Source organism: Adiantum capillus-veneris, chromosome 6 (genome assembly GCF_014529385.1).
Source record: "Adiantum capillus-veneris isolate H3 chromosome 6, ASM1452938v2, whole genome shotgun sequence".
Lineage (NCBI taxonomy): Eukaryota > Viridiplantae > Streptophyta > Polypodiopsida > Polypodiales > Pteridaceae > Adiantum > Adiantum capillus-veneris.
In genome coordinates this window covers 125,451,322-125,473,685 of record NC_140936.1, presented here as the reverse complement: position 1 = coordinate 125,473,685, position 22,364 = coordinate 125,451,322, and the positions used below count along the sequence as shown (strand labels likewise).

Here is a 22,364-nt window from a genome sequence, read left to right as displayed (position 1 = left end):
CCCTAGAGGCTCAGATCCAACAACTTCTTCTAGAGAATGCTCAACTCAAAGAACGCTTGAGTATACTCAAGACAAAGGCAAAGGAGAGCAAACATTTGCTTGCAAAAACACACGAAGTCGAAGCTTCTCTCACTGAGGCTGCCAAGACAGCTCAAAAAGAAGACCATGAAGCAATACATAAGAAGATTGATAGTGGAATACAAGCAGCCTTACAAGAATTCCAGCTACAAGAAGCCTTTGGCCTCAAAATACGTATTGGAGGGCTTTTCTCACCATGGTGCACTGAGGAGGACACCCTCGAAGAAGCCATCACCAAGCTCAATGACATTCTTCAACAAGTCAACATCGAGCCCGACACTATCTCTTGGATCAACGATACACATATGCATGTGCCACTTGGTGAATGCATCCTCACTTTCAAAAACAAGGAAGAATGGACGAGGTTGCTACGTCAATCCTATCACCTCAAGGGGACTAAGCTTTGGATCACAGAAGAATTGACCACAAATCAACTCAAGCTTCTTAAGGCAAACGAGCTTAAGAAGATGGATGAAGCCCGTAAACAAGGTAAATGGGCAGTATACCATGGCAGTAAAGCCATCATCCAAGAGTTCCCAACCCCCAAGCTAGCTCCACCTCCACCTCCACCTGACCCTCCTTAGGTTTTGTTTTTGTTCTTTTCCTTTCCCCTTTCACCCGGAGATGGACCCTCAGTCCTTAACTGATATGTATCTAACGCCTACACCCCAGAAAACCAGATATAATGTTTGTTTTGGTCCCATGGGTCATATCTGACCTCTGTGGATGATAATTAAATCTCTCTCTCTCTCTCTCTCTCTCTCTCTCTCTCTCTCTCTCTCTCTCTCTCTGTGCTCTTTCCCCATCCTCAACCTATGTACCTAGCAAGATTTGTTTCAGCTTAGTCTAGAGTAGATTGAAATTAGACTTGACTGGTTTCAAAAGATGCCAATAAGAAGAAAAAAAAGCAAGAAAATAGTTCAAAAAATCTTGCAAATGTGCAAAACTCTATTACAAATTTCGGTTTACATGTGCACTCGATCATCTCTTTATATGGACACAAAAAGTATTTTGACTTTCCACTTTCATGGGTCTTTTCATTTCCTAAACTCACCCTCCATTTATGCACTTAAGCTATTTTGAAAGGTTTTTATCAAGATTCCTACAAAAAGGAATTTTCAAAATGGGTACCACATACTCGTCTCCTTCGCTCTGCTTGGACTAATACATCAAATTTGAGTGCCAATGACGACCAAGAGTTGAATACAACTGCTCGCACAACCCAAAGCAAGTCCATCGAGCTAACCATCCCATGCCTTGCGCATTGTGTGGAGTCTGAGACCTTATCATTTAAAAAAAAGCTCTATCGGCATGCTCCTGTGTCAACCGCCTAGTCATGTACCTTCGATGCGCCTTGCTCGACACTTGTCATGTGTGATGCCTCCGCATCCTCATGCACCTCCCCCCCCCCCCCCCCCCCCCCTCCCGGTTCATTCCTTTTTCTTTGCATCTAGTAACTTTGCGAAAGCATCTTCCTACAATTTTCTTAAAGAAATGCAAGCAGATGTGTACCATATTTGAGCAGAAACAAGAGGAAAAAAAGTTATAAATCATGAGGCCTGCCATAGGAATTTGTTGTGCTTATAAAAAATGGAAAGAAAAACCTAACCAAGAAAGAGAGGTAGGTGGCAATCCATTGAATTTAGTAGCAACTGGTTTGGCATGGTCGAATTTGTAGTTGTGAAGATCTCTATCTAAAAAAGCGATAAAATCAAGAGGCCCAGTTCCTTTTATCAAAATTGAACTGAAGACAAAGATTTTAGAGATGAAATAATTGTTGTATACGCATACTTAGATTCGAGATCGAGCGGGGGAAAAAACTATGTTGACAAAATGGTAGTAGGTTACAAAATTTGTGTTTGATACACATGGTGGAATGAGTTGATACACATCGAGGGAGGTAGTTAGAGGGGATGAATGTAGATTTTCTTTGCTTTGGTGGGTTGGTGGGGGGGAAGGGAGGGGAGGTGTCCCCTCCAATGATCTTTCTATTTATTTTGAAAGTAGTATATATGTGATTGAATGATCTGACCAAAAGCAAAATCTTGTGCCACAAATGTAGTGAGGTTGTTGGCTTCTCACCCAAAATATGGTCAAGCATTGAATTATAGATGGTTTTTGTTTCTTTAATTTGTTGTCGATAGTGCTCCAAATGAAGTAGAGATTCCAAATGTTGGTATTTGGTGTTTGTGGTGTCGATATTGATGTTGAAGTCTCCTAATATGATGCTCAAGTTTTTTTTATCATTTTCTTGTATCATGTGATGGAGTTCTAAAAGAAGTGTCTATATTGGTGTCTTGGGTGACTTGTACACATTTACGACATGGATATGAGTTGAAGATTGATTTCTAAAAGAGAAAGTGACATCCATTATTTCAAGTCCCATCTTGAGATAGCTTTTGGGATATGGATTGAATGCTTGGATGGTGGAATATGGATAGACCATAACCATTATAATGTTGAATATTCTCAAAGTCTGGTGTCAGAGGGTTGGTACTTTTCTTTTGTTTTGTTTCTTGGAAGCACAAGATGTTGGATGACATGAAGTTTGGATCCCTTTTCATGTGGTCAATTTGTTTGTTGATTGACACGACGTTTAATGATGCAATAATGTGGTGTGTATGTTTAATTGCAACCAGGGGCTCGTTCAAGTAGGACCACTTAGCATCTGTCCCGTAGGTGCTTGATTTCTTTCAGGACTATGGGGTCAGTTTTGATATGGTTCTTGAGAATGGGGCTAAGAATATATCAATTTTCAGGGTCTTTGATTCGTGACAGAGCTGTGTAGACCAAGCCACGAGATTGGATCCCACTAGGGTCAAATGCCATTGTTGCCATTGTCAAGCCTTGGGATCTATGGATTATGCATGCGTTCACTGCTTGTATTGGGAGTTGTGTTCTTGAGACTAGATTGAGTGGGTTTTTGCCTACTTGAAATTCTTTCGTGACTTGAAGTATTGGTGTCCATTTTTTGTTTATGTTTCCATGGTAGAGATGTGCATTCTGGGATCTTTGTCTTCTCCCAATCGAGATATCAAAGAACTCCACCCAAGCTATCGATGATTGTACTCTGTTGTTTGTTGTCTAGAAGATTCCATCCGCACCATTCACCAAACTGTCCAATACATTGATATTGCTAGCACAAAGCTCGACGATCATTCCTGGCTTTAGTTCAAGGATGGAGGATAATCCATCAGTTACCTGAGGGTTGTTTGGAATGACTAGGCTTTTTGAGCATGTTGTGAAATTTTTCATGAGCCTTGATGATGTATGGTGTTTCTTGCAGGTTCTCAAAGACCACTTGGTTGTGCTTGGACTTTAGTTTATTTGTGAAGAAAAGATGAGGTGTTGTAAAAATTTCAAAGTTGTTGTTTCCAAATGTGTCATTGATAAATGCCAAGTCTGTTTGTGTTTGCTTTGCACCATGTAAGCTATTTAAGACATCCATAAATAGTTCATTTGATTGCCCCATTGGTGTTGTTAGCTCACCACATGTGACATGTGTGTTCCAGCATGATGGTGTGAGGATGTCAAGTGTATTGTTTGTGTCATTGAATATCCATCGATCGCGGACAGGGCTTGCCTGGCAAAGATCACCACAAAAGATAACGTGTAGACCACCGAAGGGATTCGTTGTGTTTGTGCTTTATAGCTCGGAATCTTGTGTCAATAATGTGCAGTAGTCTGTTGCCTATCAAGGAAGACTCATCAAAGACAACTAGTTTGAGGTTTGTGTATACTTGGGATAGTTCATTGAGAGTATCATTGGAAAGAGGGACCATCTCAGTTAGCATCAATGGGAGGCGCAATTCAAAGTGAATTGTTGTGCCACCAAGATTGAACGCTGCTTTGCCTGTATACGCCACTGATAATGTTGTTGGAAGTTCAATGTTGCCTTCTATCGAAGGTGCATAGTGTCAAACTAGGCTTGGATGATTGCATGTAAAGTAAAGTTTTTTCCTGTTCCGGCACCCCCTGTTAAGAAAAGGTGGATTGTGTCATTAGGACATAGTCTCTTTCATGTCATGATATCATCATAAAGATGTCATTGCTCTATATTCAAACTCATGAAAATTGAGTGATATTCTTCTTTTGGCATGCTAAGTAGTCTAGATGATGTTGGTAGTTGAGTGGTATGATGCCTTGCACTTGGTAGGTCGAGATCAAACTCATAAGTGAATTGTTCTTGTTGTGTTTTTTGTGAGGAGATTGAGCATGATATTGATGATTCTTGATTGTTGATTTTTAGCTTTGTGAAAGGTTTCATGTTTTGTGAAATTGTAGCAGTATTAGACTCATATCTCTCTCTCCAAGTTGTTGTCAAAGCATCGAACTCATATTCATCACCTGTGAATGGCAAAAACAGTAGACATAGTTGATGATAATGCCTCTTGTTGTCGGTCTCTTTACTGAAGTTTGTATATCCGATGATGCGAGGCTTCTTGCACTTGTGGTGTTTCCCTTCATTAGGAAAATTTTGGACTCAAAAAAGGACTTTTTGGCGTTAGAGAGAGAATGTTGTTCGACCAATAGAGTTTGAGTCACCACAACGGTAGGTCCAATTTATTTGATTTTTATCTCAAATTTGTGTGTTTTCAAAAAAGAGTTTTTTCTGTTAAAAAGATCTCAATAAGAATATACGAAGCGATTTGTGCAAATTATTCTCCTGCCATGGACGACGAACGCCAAATGTGCCATAACTCACATTCAATGAGGCACGTCTTTTGATGAACACTTTTCAAGCTACTACTTCTTGTGTAAACTAGTGAGCCTCTTTTCTTCTTTTTTTTTTGCGTAGTGTCACTTCACAGCTAATAGAAGCAGAGATGGAAGGAAGACGACCACGACAACCATCCGCCTCTGTTAAATCTGTGGAACTATTCAACAGCTTTGACTTAAACCATGGTCGCTGGATATCTACCACACTCACCATTGGTAGTTGGGTTCTGCTTCAAACAAGAAGAAGAAAACGGATGTCAAATGAATTCATCAACAGCTACAAAGGACGTGTGAAAGATTTTCGCTTGTCTCAAACGGGAAAGACAGTGAAAGAGGTGCTCATTGAGCATGCATATATGCACTCCGAACTACGACTACAACAGTCACCTTTGGGGTTTCCTGCTCATAGACCAAACTGTGTGACTACTATATTGCTAAAATGTTTTTAAAGATCTTTCAAGTTATTTTGTTGACTATTTCTTGTGACCATTCTCTTATCTTTTGTTTTTGCAGATATTTATCCTTCTAACAAAGAAGACTGGCAACCAATTGAGTGCATAATTGGTATTTTTTATGGTTTTCATGCTTCGGTGGGAGAACTTATGTACAGAACTAGTGCGAGAAGATCTCTCGCAGAGAGGGGAGTTTTCTTTTACGACTAATTTTACAACGCCCCTTGCTCTGTCCATGGATTTGGCACTTTGAAACCTTTCCCTCTTCCCCAACAAGATTCCCCAAAGTGGCCATTTCCAACTTCAGAAACCTCTGAATGTTTTAAACTCAAGCTTCATCAGGAAATTTTGAAGTGTTTGCGACCAAACATTGCAAGCAGGCAAGTACGAGTCAGTCTATTTATGCCATTACATGTCTTTATAGATTTCTTCCACGATGAGGAGGTTAGAAAAACAGAAACCATGTTCATCTGCAAATCCCAAACTTGCCTTGATTTTTTGGATGATAATTGGGATGTCAGTGATTCTGAAGGCATTTTGTGCAAAGTTGACAAGCGCTCGGTTGTGTGCAAGTGTGTGATAGCATCACAGAATTTTATAGTTTCTTTCTACTACATGAGGTGGCATCGAGTGAATGGTCAGTTGGTAGCTATGGATCAAGATTTAAGTGACGATGCTTTTAATCCCTTCATGTCCATCAAGATATGGTTTTCAAATTATTTGCTTACAGTTGTTGTGGTTAGATCAAATGTCACTTTAAGACAGGTTCGAGAGGATCTGTTAAATGAGTCCGATCTCAATTTGCCTTCAAAATTTGTTTTCAAGTGTAACATGCGAAAGGTACTAAGCTACATGTATTACGTTTATACGTTGATGTCTCTATCGTGCTCATGTATCCCAATGTCTTATCGCGTATGTTGCATTGCAGGTACCTCAAAGACAAGAAAAAACGACTCTTTGTGCACAGATTACCAACGACAGACTTGAAATAGTGAACTAACTTTACACAATGATTCAAATACTATTCTCAAAGATTACTCGACAAAGGCAGCTCTCTACATTACCAAACACCATTGGATCCTCACTCTCTCATTTTTTTGGAAAACTATACTTAACATTTTGTAAACTTTGAACCATAATCAAAACAAAAGTCAAATTTCGATCCACTACTTGTAATCAATTTGTCAAAAGTACATTTCATAATCTCTTTCTAATCTTGTGCGTGCGGTGATGTGGGGGCTGTTGGTTGAGGTTGAGGAGAGGTGGTGGCTTGGGGGTTTGGAGCATCGATTTTCATCGTTACTAGTACCATTGTGTTTTTCTACAATAAGGAGGAGTTGGTAGCACGTAAAACTTCTCAAGGAAGCTATCCGCGGGCCGACGATGTGAGGTCAGCAGGTGCGTCAGATGGCATCTAGTGGCGTCAGGAGGGTGAACGAGGTCAATATTTGCACGCAGATGAGGACGGACACAACGTGGGTGTTTTTTGGTGAGAGTTATGCAGAAAGGTCATCATTAGGACCACTTTTTGGGGCCACTTCACATGGTGGCGAGATGCATTATTGGAAAAAAGCTGAGTGCCAGGTGTGCGGATGATGCAAAAAGGTGACAACTATGCACTGCGAGGTCAGTTTTTGGCCTGTTCGGGGTCCGTTTGAGGTCATCTAAAAGGCCAAGGGTGCCCAACTAATAAATCTAAGTGTGGGAACTGAAAAAATAGAGAGAAGACCAGAAAAAACGTGGAGAAGAGAGGAGGAATAGCTGCAGCTGTGTTTTTGCTCATTTTGGAGCCTGTTTTGGCCGTAAACTGCTCATCCGAGGTCGGATTTGAGCACTTTGACATTTAAAACTGGGGTTTTGGGCCGTTCCGGATGCGATGGCGCTGTCCATTTTGCCAAATTCCTCACTCTTTTCCTGCTGTTTTTCTGTGTAAGTTTCTCCTATGAGCGAAGTTTCTGCTCTAGTTTGTGATTGTATTTGGTATCTTTTACCCATATTGTGTGAGCTGTTTGCCCCATTGGTGTTGGCCCAAGATCATTTGTATCTAAACATCAGAAATTATCCTCTTTTGAGCTGAGTTTTTTGGGTGTGTGTGTGTGTGTGTGTGTGTGTGTGTGTGTGTGTGTGTGTGTGTGTGTGTCTGTGTGGAGTGGGCAAGCCGGATAGTTTCTCTCCTCTCACTCCAGAGGTGTGTTCCCTGTCTCGGCCAGGTGTGTTGTGTAAGCCGAGTGGTGCCCCATAGTGTGTGTGTGTGTATCTTCCCAAGAGTGTGTGTCGGGTCGTTATAGAGGCGCTGTGTGTGTTTTCATCCCGCTCACACCGTATCCATGTTCACTGACTGGAACCAGTCAACTACTTCCACTAAAGATGTATCCTCGGACGTCAAAACGACCGAGAGGTTCGAGTCAAGGACGGCGACATCATCTTGCATATTCTAGGGCAAATTTGAAACTACAAAACTGTAAAGAAATTCATGTCATACAAAATTGAATATATTAAAAGAATTTATTATGAAAAAAAGAATAGCACGCACCAAAGCAAGCAATTGATGATTGAGTCTGTGAGTTCCCTCGTCCGGTTTTGTAAAATTGCAATCTCCTAGGGGTGATAAGGAAAATACAGAATGCGTCCCCACACAGGAAGGCCAACATGGAAGTAGGGAAACAGCAATGACAAATCATCAGCGTTGGCATCGCTGATGGCATCTGCCATTTGTTCCTCCATCATCTCAAGGCGTAACTGCTCCAATCTCTCACTATCGTCTTCTGTTGTGTCCCACTCGGTGTTGAGACGGGTGTTGTATCGATGTATTTGTATAGACACTTCATGAACTTTCACCTTGTCAATAGGTGGTATTCTGAGAATAGTGTCCATCTTTCGGTCTGAAATACCGGCAGGCGGTATTGTTTTGTCATACCTGAACCTGAGAAGGCGAAGTGTGTTGATGTCTCACGGCATCAATGTTGTCCTATGGGCGTGGGCTGAGAGAATGTAGCCGTCCTGGAAAAGCTCTACAAAAAAATCCTCGGTGGCCTCGTGCAAGCACCCCATTGCACTTCAAGACCACCGGAAATTCAGGTTGTTTTGCTCGCAAATCTCGCGAACTACTCTCTAGAATGGCACTTTAGGTATTGCCAATAAAATGTACTTTTGGAGCTTACGAAGTTCGAGTAGAACGCTCCTATTCTGCTCGTATCTTCTTCTTCGCATTGTTGCACGTAACTGCGGCATGGTCTTGCCCGGAATCACATGCGATGTTGACGGTTGCACAGTAGACGAGCTAGCCTGGCCTTGCGGAACAGACTGGCCAGGATAAACCTTCCTTGCTGTTTGCTTTGTGCGAGCCATGACCTGAACGAGGAGAATGCGAGGAAATATGGAAATCTGGATATGGGTAAAAAGGCAAAGTGACTAGAGACACTTCGGAAAAAACGGTGAGAAAAAAAAGGGGGCGGGGGGGGGGGTGTTTATATTAGCGGAATAAGTATAATGAGAAGAGACGGATGCATTAATCATGACATCGTGAGGTATGACGGGAAGCGTGAGAGCATAATGATTACGCGCCACGTGGCACATCAGGACAAAAGCGCCCCAACGGGTTGCCCTAGCAACAATGGTATGTCGCGACACAACGCAAGGAGGCGGCCAAAATACTCTGCACTAGTCGTATCGCGTTATGACGCGACAACTGGCTGTCGCGCCAGAACGCGATCGCGATGCTTTTGTATAGCGGCGGTACCCATTTCGCGTTGACACGCGACCATTCCACTGCGTCTGACACGTGGCATAGTCATCGCATGATGCACGCGTGATGCGACAAAAAAGGCATCGCGGTACAACGCGAGGAGGCAAACCGCAGTACTCTTGACTGGTCGTATCGCGTTATGACGCGACAACAAGTTGTCGTGCCAAAACGTGATAGTGGTGTTTTTTTTGTGTGGCGGCACTAATTTCGTGTTGTGGCGAGACCGTTCAACGGCGGTTGACACGTGGCGTAATCATCACGGCGATTGTATGATGCACGCCGGCTCCATGATGCACGTCAATCGATGTCATCATTGTCCTCAGGAGTCCTATAAATATGACTTGCTCCCCCTTTGTTTGGATGTTGTGCTCTCTCGTCTATCTTCACTTTTGAATTTCCGTTATGGACCCCTTCAATGTTGAAGTAGAGGAGGAAGTGCCTTGCTCAGAGGATGCCCCCCAAGACAAACTATCTCATTTTCTATACCACATTGGGCTTCAGCAGCGCGAGACAGAGATCAGGCCGATGCTCAATCCAGATTTTTCTTTGCATGAGTGGATTGTCTCCGCGCAACATTACCTATCAGGTTTTGAGCAGAGCTACCAGCAGCAAACGTTTTGTTCACATGAAGGATATCAATTCAGACTCCTCCAAGAAACACATATTTTCTAGGAGTTGCCTTAAGCTGCCAGTGCACTTGCGGATAACAGACCACAAGTGTACACTTCATAACCGCAAGTGTCGAGTGGTTGAATATTATGCAGGTTTTATTTTATATTTGCATTTAATTTTGAATGAGCATGCTGATGCTGCAGAGGCCTCGCTAGAGGATCAGACTAGGGAGGGTCAAGAGCCCAAGTCTCGGGGAAGCCTTGCCTTGCAGGTTTCAAAGGGAATGCAGCTTTCGGAGGGTGCTTTGCCTACTAGTGTTCTACCTACCATACCTATTGGTGATTTGCAGTATGTCTTGCTTAACGACATTATGGAGCTTTTTGACCTTCGAGAGGACTATTGCCTTGTGGCACAGAATCTCGAAGAGGATGATGCTATCATTGACCCTGAGCACGACAAGTATTCTGTTATAGATGCCCATGTAAATGACGATGAGTTCGTTGACCCCGCAAGTGCACTTGTGATGATTTACAATGATGTTTCCAGGTATGAGCGCATGCTTCCAACAGAAAAGGAGTTCATGGAAGTGCAAAAAAAAGCTAGGGATTGAAGAAATGGGTAATGCAAGCACTTCTTCATCATCTTTGCCTCAACCTCCAATAGAGAAACATAATGTACTCATTGTTTTGATAGAAAATGTACGATTTTTTGGCATCGACAATATACATTGGAGCTTCTCTATTCTTCATCTTCATCAGGAAAAGTTACAAAATATTTTGGCCTTTTTGCCTACTGTGTGTTATCGTCTTCTTCTTGCCTTGGTCTTTTGCAACCTAGTCCTGCAGGTTCATTTGTCGATAGTACATTTGCCTCCACCTCCACAGCCACAAGAGACATTTCTTCAGTAGGCAGATGCGCAATTGGTTGTTTATTGCGAAACATAGCATGCTTGTCATACTCTAGTAATTGCGCAGGGTCAATGATTCCGCATGCCAAACCATATGCTGCTTGGGTCAAAAAATAGCGACTACGCAAACCATACATTCCTGGCCCTTGGCCAAACATATACAATGAGGCCTTTTTTTCTAAAAGCATTATTTTATCTGCGTTCCACCTGATGACGGCCCCTCCTAAATATCTTGAAAGTGTCTTCAACGTCATCAAGGGTAGCTCCGCGTTGTCATTGGAGAAGAACGAATGGAAGACCAATAAACTCGGATACTTAAGATTCTTTAAGTATTGGCCGAGAGAGGAATTCTTCCCTAAATCTCCCATGCCTCATCCACGAGGGCGAGGAATGAAGGTATCATCATAGACCACCAACTGCAACAAATTAAAGTTATGAAATGAGATAAGTAGAAATCAAAAAGGTAAGGCAAATAAAAAAAGATTACCTTCTGGTTTTCATCTTAATCAAGTAAGTCCTCATTCCATAGGTTGATGCCGCATGTGACTGGTTGTCTTCTCTTGGCACAAAAAATTATATTGTGTTACAATGCGCTATGTTTAGGAAGTCTCAAACAACTTGGGTCGGAGTTGTCCAAGTTTTTCCAGTGCGTTCTTTTTTAAGTCGCCACTCTGCATGTCGCAATGCCGTAGAAGATGCCTCCCATATTTCCTTCTTCCGTCGTTTGCTTGCTAATCTCATTGCTTGGCCAATCTGACTGTCTTTGACACATTCCTTTCGGTGTGTTCTATGCATAAGTTTTTGATAAGTCCATTGAAGTAGTTCCTCCAAACTGTTGGCTTTGTTTGCACCACCTCCGTGACGAGTGTGGCTGAAATAGCCAGTACGGGCTTGGTAGTGAGTTTTCTCCATACCTTGTGTAGACCATATAGCCAAGCTACCATACTGCCTAGCAAACCAAGGCATGTGGTTGCATATGATATGCTGCAAAAAAAAACCAGCCTATTGTTTATATGTAAATATATAATCACAATTTTATCAAATAATTTAATATACCATGTAATGAGTTATGTGTTGATTTGTCCATGCAGCTATGAAAGACCTGTGGAAGGTCTCCAGAGCGTCTTGAACAATGTATAGTCAGTATCTCTCCAAGTATTGAGCTCACAAAACTTGAATATGGAATCTAAACTTTTCCACACGTTCGCTTTGTGAGTCCTTGCTGCACCATTGTCTGCGTGGTCAACCACTGCATTGTGCAAGTTTCTCCACCGGTTGTATCTCAATGTCAACCTTTCCTGAGCACTTTGGCTTTTTCTTTGTCTGCCACTTGTTGGCATCGACAAGAAAAGATGGGCTTTCACACCGCCAATAGACAACTTCTTTGGCACATCTCGACCATTCTTAGACCTCTTCTCGTCCTGCTCTATTTTCACATGTCCTCCATGCAAGCCCATATCTGAGAAAATTGTTTCCAATGATAATATAGCCCTTTGTTTTGTTGATGCTGGCCGAGTGGTCCGAGCAAAAAAAATGTACAGAAACATAAGTTTCTCAATGATTCTGCAGAGTGCATGCATCGTGCAAATATGTACTCTGGATAGTGGAATATCCAACACTGGGCGGACGTTAAGGTCCTACAAGTGCCTGTCCGGTGCTCTCCTCCAATTTCTTTTGTCAAGACCAATGACTCCTCCCATGCAATACAAACAAGGGCTTTTACTTGTTTCTCCTTTTGAGATGTTGTACATACACTTTAGGGTTTTGAGATCTCCAGCCATATGCCACTCTACTGTGTATGAACCCATGCCTAATACATCGAGTGTCTTTCCATTTCTCTGTTCGCTTATTACTTCAGGAATACTTGTTTGATGGAAAACCCAGTTAAGAATATCGAAATTCTCTCTAGGCACCTGAAATGGGAAAACCAAACCAATCAAATGAAACATGTCTAACCATTTTTTAAAGCAAAAACTTGTTGATATCAAACCTTGAATGTGGCTAATAAGAAAATATTGTTTTCGGATTGCACGCTAAAGTTTCTAGGGTCGTCTGAAGCAATGCTTTCATCTAATGCTCTATTCATAAGTGTTATTGTGACACGCTCAACCTTTGTCTCTTTCACTAGCTCGCACTCATCCAGTTTAAGCACAAACTTCAAGACTCCATTGCATTCCTCTTGAGAAACCTCGAACAATTGAACAATATATGTCTGCAAAGCTACTAAATCATAAAATATATTATTGTATTTGTCATAGACCACTTCCTCTGCTGATGGCAATCTGTACATTGCTTCAATGTGAAAAGGAGTGCCCAATGTCCGAAGCACTTCCTGGTTGACCTCCAGTCTTGTCTTTCGAATGGAGAAAGGATTTGGCAGCAACGTGTGCTTGAGATTGAACTTCTTACTTTGTTGCTGCATAGTTCTGTAAACAGAAAATTAAGTAAATGGACTGTTTTCAAGTTTTCAAATGCTACACATATCCAATATACCTAAAAATTGCAGACATTTGATTTGACAGGTGAAGACAATTGATTCAAACACCATACATACCTAATAAATTGTAGAATAACCTTTGTTGGATATTCCGGCTTCATCCAAAATTGACTGAACATCACGTGTTTGGAGTTGATTCTGTTTCAAAAGAGTGTCAAGTTGCTTAGCAACAATCTTGTAGTAGCGCTTATCGTCCAAAAGTCCGGTGACATCTTTGCGTTTTAGTATGAGACCATAAGGAATTGAAGAAGTTGGTGTGTTGCTGTCAATATTTGACTGAGGATGTAACAACGATCTAAGCATAAATATGCAAAGTAAGATATAAAACTACAAATGTAAAGATGAACTAAACCTGCTTGAATGATAATCTTACTTGATTGCTTTAATCCTCTTCTTCAAACCCCCAGAACCAACCTTCAGTTGTTCAATGTCTCGTAAGCGTTGTTCTCTTAACCGAGGACCCAAGACAGTGTTTTTTTCTCTGAGATCCTGCATGAGCTGCGTGATGTTTTCGTCCTTGCCTTTCAGTTGTTGAGCGCACTCTGTCACAGTTTGCTTCAAGCAAAAGTTTTCTTTGTGTGCAAGGTCTCTCTCAAGCTTAAGAATATCTTTTTTGGCCGCCAAATGCTTGGTGTAGCCATATAAACCAGAATAACCGTCTCCTACATAGTTCAGCAATGACGTTATGTTTCTTAACGGTGGAGTTGAGTTGGTGATAGGATGCTCAGGATATATCCTGCCATCCACCCAAAGATCGACGCTTTTTTTACCTTGAAATCTGAAGTTCTCTTTTGAAGCTTCAGAAAGGATGCCTCGCTTATTCTTCTTGTGGAGGGGCTCGTATTCTCTGGACAGTTCGATATGCATATGATACACATCGTTTTGACTCCTCGTCTGAGTTCTATGTGAAGGTGATAATGACATTGAGATGACTTGGTGAATGAGAAAGCTCAAAACAGAGGAGAGCGCAAGAGTGAAGCAAATGGAAGAGAGATCAAAGGAGGAGACTGCGCGCAGGCGGAAAGCAAGAGAGACGCGAAAATGAGAAGAAGAATAACATTCAATGCACCTCGTTGAGCGCCAAATCTTAGTTTTGAAAAATCCAAAAGATTGAGACAATCGGCGTTCAATTCGGAGCCGTCGTATGTTATCATTGTCTGAACACTTTTTGAGAGTTTTAATAAACGTACCCCCCAAATCTAATATCCGAGTTTTTTTGAAAGTGAATATCAAAAATGAAATTATGGACTTTTTATTATCTCTCTCTAAGCTGACCTGGCATTTCTTACAAGGCCCATTTTTTAGTCCAAACTTTTCCTAATGGTGAGATAATGTAGTTGCTTGCATACTCTTCCAAGAAAATATTTCCTATGCTAGTTGGTCTCTTTTTGTACTTCCTCACACGAGGTCATCAAAGTATGTTTGTGTCCAAGGAAGTCTCTCTCTTTAACAATAGTGTCCTTTGGGTATGGAAGTCTGCATTGATGAAGATAAATTGTATGCTTGTGCTATGCAATGGGAGAGATAGTGAAATGTATGTTGCTTGTTGAGCTGTGATTTCTTGAGCATTGATCAAGGCACCTCCAATTTTCTTAAGACGTTCCATTGCAGGAGGAATCTCTTTCTTGCACTTGTCAAGGATTTAGTTCATTTCTTTCATTGTGGTCGAATCCGTTTTTGTCATATATGATGTGCAGTATGCAGCAGCTCCATGGGGGTTGAAAATAAATTGAATATCAAGATTGTCATCCCACAACGTACACATTGTTTTGTTGAAATTGTTTGTGTATATATCTTTTGGTTGTCTTTTGAGCAAAAGTGTGGGTTCTGAGAGCGATACTGAGAGTGTCTCAAGATACATGTCTTCATCCATATTCAAAGAGGAAAACAAATCATCGAAACTCATTTCAGGGCAATGTGGTAAAGCTGCAAGTTGGCTTTCGAGTTGTTTCTTGTGTGCAAAAGGCATGGATTTCCTTTCTTCACTTGGTTGTATCGGACACGAGATAGTCGTTTGCCTTGCAGGTGGTCTTGGAAATTCAAAACGGCAATGCTTCTTTCTTTTTTTGCATGTCCTTCGATGGGAATGGATTTGTACTTTTTGTAGGTAAACACCCAATTCATCTTTGTCCCTTGAGATGTATTTATAAAAAAAACTAATCACTTCTTCATCATCAGATACCCCAAGCTATGGAGAATTGTCAATCCAAATTAATCCATGGTCATGTTGGCTTCCCCTATGCTGAAATTCAGACGAAGAAAAAATCCATGATTTGGCCAAGTATTTCTAAATTTCGTTTCAACTCTTTCTTGAGTGCTTTGAATCTATGCACATAGTATCGAGTTGTACTGATAGGATCCGCCCGCACCAATGCACGGATAAAGTGTGCAGTAGATTGGAAATTAGATTCGTTGATTTGCGGATTGAGCATAGCAAGACATTCGTGCAATGGCTTCCATCTTTGCTCGCACATGATAGAGTGACAAAAAAGGTAGGTTGGCCTACTTGTCGAATCATGGCAAACACATTGAGTTTGAACTTGGCTTTGTAATTTGATGACGTTCGCAATGATTCAAATTCATGATATCCTAGTTGGGATGATAGTATTTTCTCAATGTTAGTGTTGTTCTGAACATCTTTTGCGCATAGTTGCTTGCCTTGCACTTTTCGCTTGCGTAGATGCACCCATATAGAGCCAAGCACCTTGCCGATGATAATCTTCATCACTTTGAAGAAGAAGTTTTCAATATCCAAGGCAAAGCGCCTATCTTTGTTTTTAAGTTCCCATTGTGCCACTTTCAAGTTTTTTTTTTCGCAAGGTCCGCGTAGTCTCTTCTTTTTCCAAAGAACAAAGATGGAAATGATAATTCATCACAATCGGCGTCATCAAACAAGCTCAAAGGAGTAAATCCTTCACAAGGTGCAACACTATGTCCATGTGCATTATGATCGATGACTTGTTGTGAAGAATAGATGCCATGGACAAGGGTGTCTGAATGCTCATTCACCAACTCATCAACCTCATCTTCTTCATGCAACACTACATTTGGACTCATATGAAAACTAGAAACCCAAGCTTCATTAATGGAGGCTTTGTGCTCTACGTACAAAGGGGTGCCAATCAAGTCTTTCAATGCTTGGAGCACATAAAAGGGACGAACACCACCACTAAGATATGCATGGGCATACTCAAGCTTACGCTTAATCTTGACAAGGATTGTAGCGTGCTCACTACTAAAACATGGCAAGATTTCTTGCATTCTTGTTAAGTCAACCATGACATTAACGACACTCCCTTGCATCCCGTATTGACCTTCGTAATTGAGCTCTCAAATTTGCGTGAAAGGAATGCGAAGCGATACAAGATGGTTCTCAATTCCATTTAATAATGCAATGATTGCAATACTGTCATTGAATAGAGAATGTGGATAAATGCAAAAGAGTGGCTTTCTTTGAGTTTTTAAGCTTTGTTTGCAAGAAAAACAAACTCTTTTGTCTGCAATAGTGTTAAATGTTTGCAATCCCACCAAGGTTTCAAGAAAAGATGCTTCGAGTAAAGTCAAACAATGCAAATTCTTTTGGAACATAAGACTTCCACAACTGAAACATGGATATCAAGGAGTGTCCAGTATTTCTACTACATAATTTTTGTTTTTTTGATCTCTTATATGATGGATGCACAACATTGTCTTCATGCAACATTTTCCATATAGAGTAAAATTTGTTTTGAATTCATTTCAAAGTGTAAGAAGAAGAGACTTGTGTTTGAAATTGAGAAGCTATATGCAAAGCAAGCTAGTAGCAAGATCTTTAGGCCAGAAACAACTCTTATGCTTCTCGAGCAAAGTTGATTGTGGAAAAACAATCAATCCACCTTGACAAATGAAGACCAACAAGCCACAAGAGGAAGAAGAAGAAGCAACACAAGGATTAGCATTGAAGGAACGTTGATGATTTTGTTCTTGAAACACATGAACAATACATTGAAACTCCAAAACATGGCAAGCTAGAGTGATCAAATTGATTGAAAGCAAAACACAATTAGTTCTTGTACTCATGCGTTGTCAAACTAAAGATTCAAGAGTTTTATCCTTAACATTACAAGCACTACGCTCATCATTCCACAATTTTAGCCACACAATTAAGATCTCAGAGTCTTGGGAACAAATTTTTGCAACAATATGCTTGGAATAGAATATATTCTAGTGTACTGATAGAGATATCTACATCACACACAAACAAAAATGCCGTTAAAATATCTTGGTTGCAAGAAGATTTCTTCCAAAAACTTGAGTCAATTGAAGATTCGATGCCATTTATACACAAAATAGTTTTGTCGCTAAGAGATAATTCTGTCATAATGCCTACATTTTAAAGGATATTCAGCAAAATATGACCTTGCTAGAGAAGTGCAAGGCACATTAGCCAAATGTGCGTGACATAGAGTGAAACTAAGCTAGTATCTTCTTATTCCGATTTAAAGCTTGTTACATAACCCTGTGCATATTGAGAAATGTCCAGCTCTCTTCATTCCCACACCAAGGAAGCTTTCAAACTCGCTAGATCAGTTTTATACATATGCAAAAAAGAAGAGGACAGGCGAAGTACTTGATCAACAATCTTTCCGTGCAAAGTGACGAAAATACCTTTACCATCACGGGGAACCAACTTTGCTTGAAGAGCGGGAACTTTCTAGATTTCAACAGCTTTGTTACATGCAAAACAATGAGGGTTTGAGCTTTGGCGAACTGATTTGGGCAGATTTGCAAACACCACATAAATACTCCAGTCCAACGTTGTTGACGTTGACAACCTCGAGAGAACCAAAAACCTAAAAAGAGCTTAAAAGGATCACACGATGCACAAGAAACATAAACCACCTACTAATAAGAACTCACCGTCTTTCCAAATCCCATGTTGGCAATTTGCTTTACACGGATATCTTTGAAAATCAACTTCAGTTGAGAGGGCAAAGGCAGCAAAATAGTGTAGTCCACAACAGATGAAGTGCTAGAAAATTGTTTGAAGACATTTATATTGTGAGCCACACAATCATAAAATACATTCTCTTTGACTTCATTGGAAATATGATAAAAGTCAAGCTTTTGGGAGGGCACAAACAAAAGCTGCAGCAACAACAAAGAGTCAAAACACCATGGACAGGGCTTACCATTGCTCTATCAACATCGTCAATACCATCAGCAACAATAAGTCTAGTGCCACTACTGGCATCACTTCTGGCCATGTTCTCTACCTTGATAATAGTGAAAGCTACAGTAGGCACACCATCTTCAATTGTAGAAGTCCATGTTACAACAAGATCTTTTATCTTATGCTCGAGAAATAGAGTAAGAACAAAGTCGAAGGAAGGAGACTTCACAATAGATGTAGTTGCATCAGCATAGAGAGCAAGCTAACAAGTGCCTCCATCATTAGGATTCTTCTTCCTTACAACAGGCCCCTCAATACGTAAAAAATCATCAACCACAAATGTGTTGACAAACTGTTCTAAGTAATTGTTTGCCAACACAACAAAAGTGATGGTATGATTTGCAACCTTGTTTACAAAATCAACCTTCAAAAATCTGCTATAGTTTGCTTTTTGGATTGTATATGTGCCATACTTTGCAAGCACCTTTCCAACAAAGACGAAACGATAGTTTATAGCATCTGAAAGTTCAGATATAAGAAGCTCAGGCGTAGATTGACTCAATGCAATTGAGAACCAAAGGAATCAACTATTGGTCTTGGCTCTTTTTTAATAGACGCGAAACTCAATGAACGTTTCACACCGCCGAAAGGAATGGCAATACCAGAAGAGCTAAGCTTTGTGCGCCCTATGACACATTTCACATGATAATATTATTATCAATAACACATTTATAAAGCCACAGAAATGGTAAACAAAGCTAAACTCTAGCTGAAGCCATCCCTCTTGCAATACTAAGGGCCTTCTGAACAGATTTTGGAGAAGTTTTCTTCAATTTGGCTTTGGGACTAGGCTTTTTATATGGTGAGTTTGGAGAATACAGTAAACTACTCGATGATCCAATCCCCCCACTTTCAGATACAACTTCATGCAAGTTTTCGGTGCTAGGAGCTGCACTTAAAGTTTCGAAGTAGTCATTGCTTGAATTTGTTGTAAAAGCATCTATAATCAAGAGCAAATTCAAGAAAAATTCCAAGATAAGCAAGACAACAAGACTCCTAGACAACGAAAGAGGAAACGAAATGAAGAGGTTTTATTACCATTCATATTCGAATCCAAAACTTAGAGATAGAGAGTACTGCGTCACTAGTATATATAGTTTAGGAGATTGTACTATAGAGGGAGTACAAAGCTCGGTAAGAGTAAAGCTCAAATCTGGGAAGCTTCTGTAACGTGATGCTTCTTTATATATCTCTAACTTTTATATACTTACAACTCAAAGAGTGAAACTTGATGCATAATCTTGAGAACTTCAAGATAGATACTTTCAAAGTTTCACTCAATGTTTGATAGTAAATGCAAGTACTTACATTTACTATCATCTATCATTGTATGCTATTGAGTGACGACCTCTATACTAGAAAGAGAGAGAGAACGAGAGAAGGATTCTTTTTTCGTTTACACTACCTCAAATTTTGTGAGAATAATAAAGAGCTACAAACAGAGAGAGTAAGAGAAAACTCAACTATAATTAGAGAGAGGAGAGAGGAGAAGGAGAGAGGTGCAGGGCTGCAAATGCAATGAGAGCTAAAACCAAAAGGTAAATTCGGAGTAAATAAGAAAGAGAAACTTATCACTTGATACCTTTATGAAGATTTGGGTAGATTCTATCTAGATCCACACATCAAAACGTATTCTTTCCCATTCTTATATTTACAAAAGAAATAATGAATCATTGAGAGCATTCCATATAGTAAGAACTCAAAGTAAAATCATTTTCCTTTTTCTTTCTTACATTTAAGAAATAAGCCACGGAGGCATAAATTTCCAATATGGCTTGTTCACACTTAAACCACATGCTCAGCCATTCCAAATAATCCTTCAATACGATTATATCATGGACCGAAGTTGCATCATAGAATGTGGAACTAACCGCCTTAAATTTAGCCCACCTTAACTCAATAAGCAAAATAAACTTCTTATGATAGATTAAAGCACAAAACTTATTAACAAAACAAATAAGCTTGGAGACATAATTAAACTCCAGAATCATTACATATTAATCAACCCCATCCACACCATAACATTTGAGCCTAGTATCTTCATAGTATTTATCCTGAGAAAATAACTAAAGAAGAACTCCGCCTACAACGCTAGATAGTAAAATTGCATCCCGATTCCATCCATGGCTGCGTATCCTGCAAAAGACATCAAGGATTAGAAGGACATCACCAAAAAAAAGATCCAAGAAAAGACGACTCTTCAATGCATACCAAATAGGTTGACAGGTAGAGACGTCGACTGCTTGCGAAGAGATTCGACACAAAGCAAGACCAAGTCCGTAGAGCAGGCCAAAATCCGGCACCGGCAGGTGGGACGACAGAGCAGAGCAGTACATCACCACAGGAGAGCTGCACAACAATGAAGACGGCCCGATCCACCACAGATCGACGGAGAGGACGACAATGCAGCAAGACAACACCGAGGACAGGAGCAACACAACAGATAAGCATCCAAGATCCGCTACAGATCGGCGAAGGGGACGACTAAACAAAGCAACACAACCCCGATGTACAGAGTAGCACGGCACCAAGGAACGCCTAAGATCAACGCAGCGGGACAACACCGAGGACGGGAGCAACAAACCAGATGAGCCTCCAAGATCCGCTACAAATCAGCAAAGGGGATGACCAAACAGAGCAGCACAACCCCGAGGTACAGAGCAGCACAGCACCAAGGCACGACCCAAATCCACCATGGATCAGCGAACCACGACCAAGAGACAGCACCACACAAACCCTAGCATGGTACCCGCAGAGAAGAACAGCAGAGCACAAGCGCGGCCCAGATCCACCACAGATCTGCGAGCATACCAAAGACGACTCTTCAATGCATACCAAATAGGTTGACAGGTAGAGACGTCGACTGCTTGCAAAGAGATTCGACACAAAGCAAGAACAAGTCCGCAGAGCAGGCCAAAATCCGCCACCGGCATGTGGGACGACAGAGCAGAGCAATACATCACCACAGGAGAGCTGCACAACAATGAAGACGGCCCGATCCACCACAGATCGACGGAGAGGACGACAATGCAGCAAGACAACACCCAGGACAGGAGCAACACAACAGATAAGCATCCAAGATCCGCTACAGATCGGCAAAGGGGACGACTAAACAAAGCAACACAACCCCGATGTACAGAGTAGCACGGCACCAAGGAACGCCTAAGATCAACGCAGCGGGACAACACCGAGGACGGGAGCAACAAACCAGATGAGCCTCCAAGATCCACTACAGATCAGCAAAGGGGATGACCAAACAGAGCAGCACAACCCCGAGGTACAGAGCAGCACAGCACCAAGGCACGACCCAAATCCACCATGGACCAGCGAACCACGACCAGGAGACAGCACCACACAAACCCCAGCATGGTACCCGCAGAGAAGAACAGCAGAGCACAAGCGCGGCCCAGATCCGCCACAGATCTGCGAGCAGGATAACAAAACAGAGCACTACAAGATCGCACAGAGGCAGGCCACGCACAACGCCAAAACAAGTCCAGCAACGCCATAGACCGACGAGTGGAACCACGCAACCTACACGCTATCCATTCTTCAACAAAAACATGGTGGAAGCAGGATAGCAGAGCACAAGCGCGGCCCAGAACCGCCACAGATCAGCGAGCAAGACGACAAAGCAGAGCAACACAAGACTGTATAGAGGTAGGCCATGCACAGCACCGAAACAGGTCTAAGAAACACCATAGACCGGCGGCTTGAACCACGCAACCTTTAGGCTACCCACTCCCACTTGTTGGGGTATAAAGCCCAATGTGGTCGCCCAGGTAAGTGGGCGGGCCACCAGGTATGTACACATATTCTTTTGTAAAAACCTAATAAAAACTCACTATGCTCTACACATTACAGTAGATTGAGTTCACCATATCGTCGTGCTCTTCTTCTCACACTCTCTCTCGCGTCGCACTTCTGCTCGTACTCCTTCAACTGGTATCAGAGCTCAGATCGAGGCTCGGGGTAGCACTGCAGGAGGCTAGAGTCACCAACTCAGATTGGAGTGAAATTCGACAGGCGAAGACACGGCCCCAAATCTCGTGGGAGGGCCCGAGGGGCTTGGTGTCGTCAGAATTTCATTCTGAGGTCATCTCGGCCACCGTTCGGCTTCGACAAAGGTCTGCGCATGCCAT

The 22,364-nt window shown here is 41.5% G+C and overlaps 1 pseudogene; it reads right to left on the bottom strand.

The window, feature by feature from the left end:
- Positions 1-20,212: 20,212 nt before the first annotated feature.
- On the bottom strand, positions 20,213-20,966 carry LOC147456227 (uncharacterized; annotated as a pseudogene).
- Positions 20,967-22,364: the final 1,398 nt, after the last annotated feature.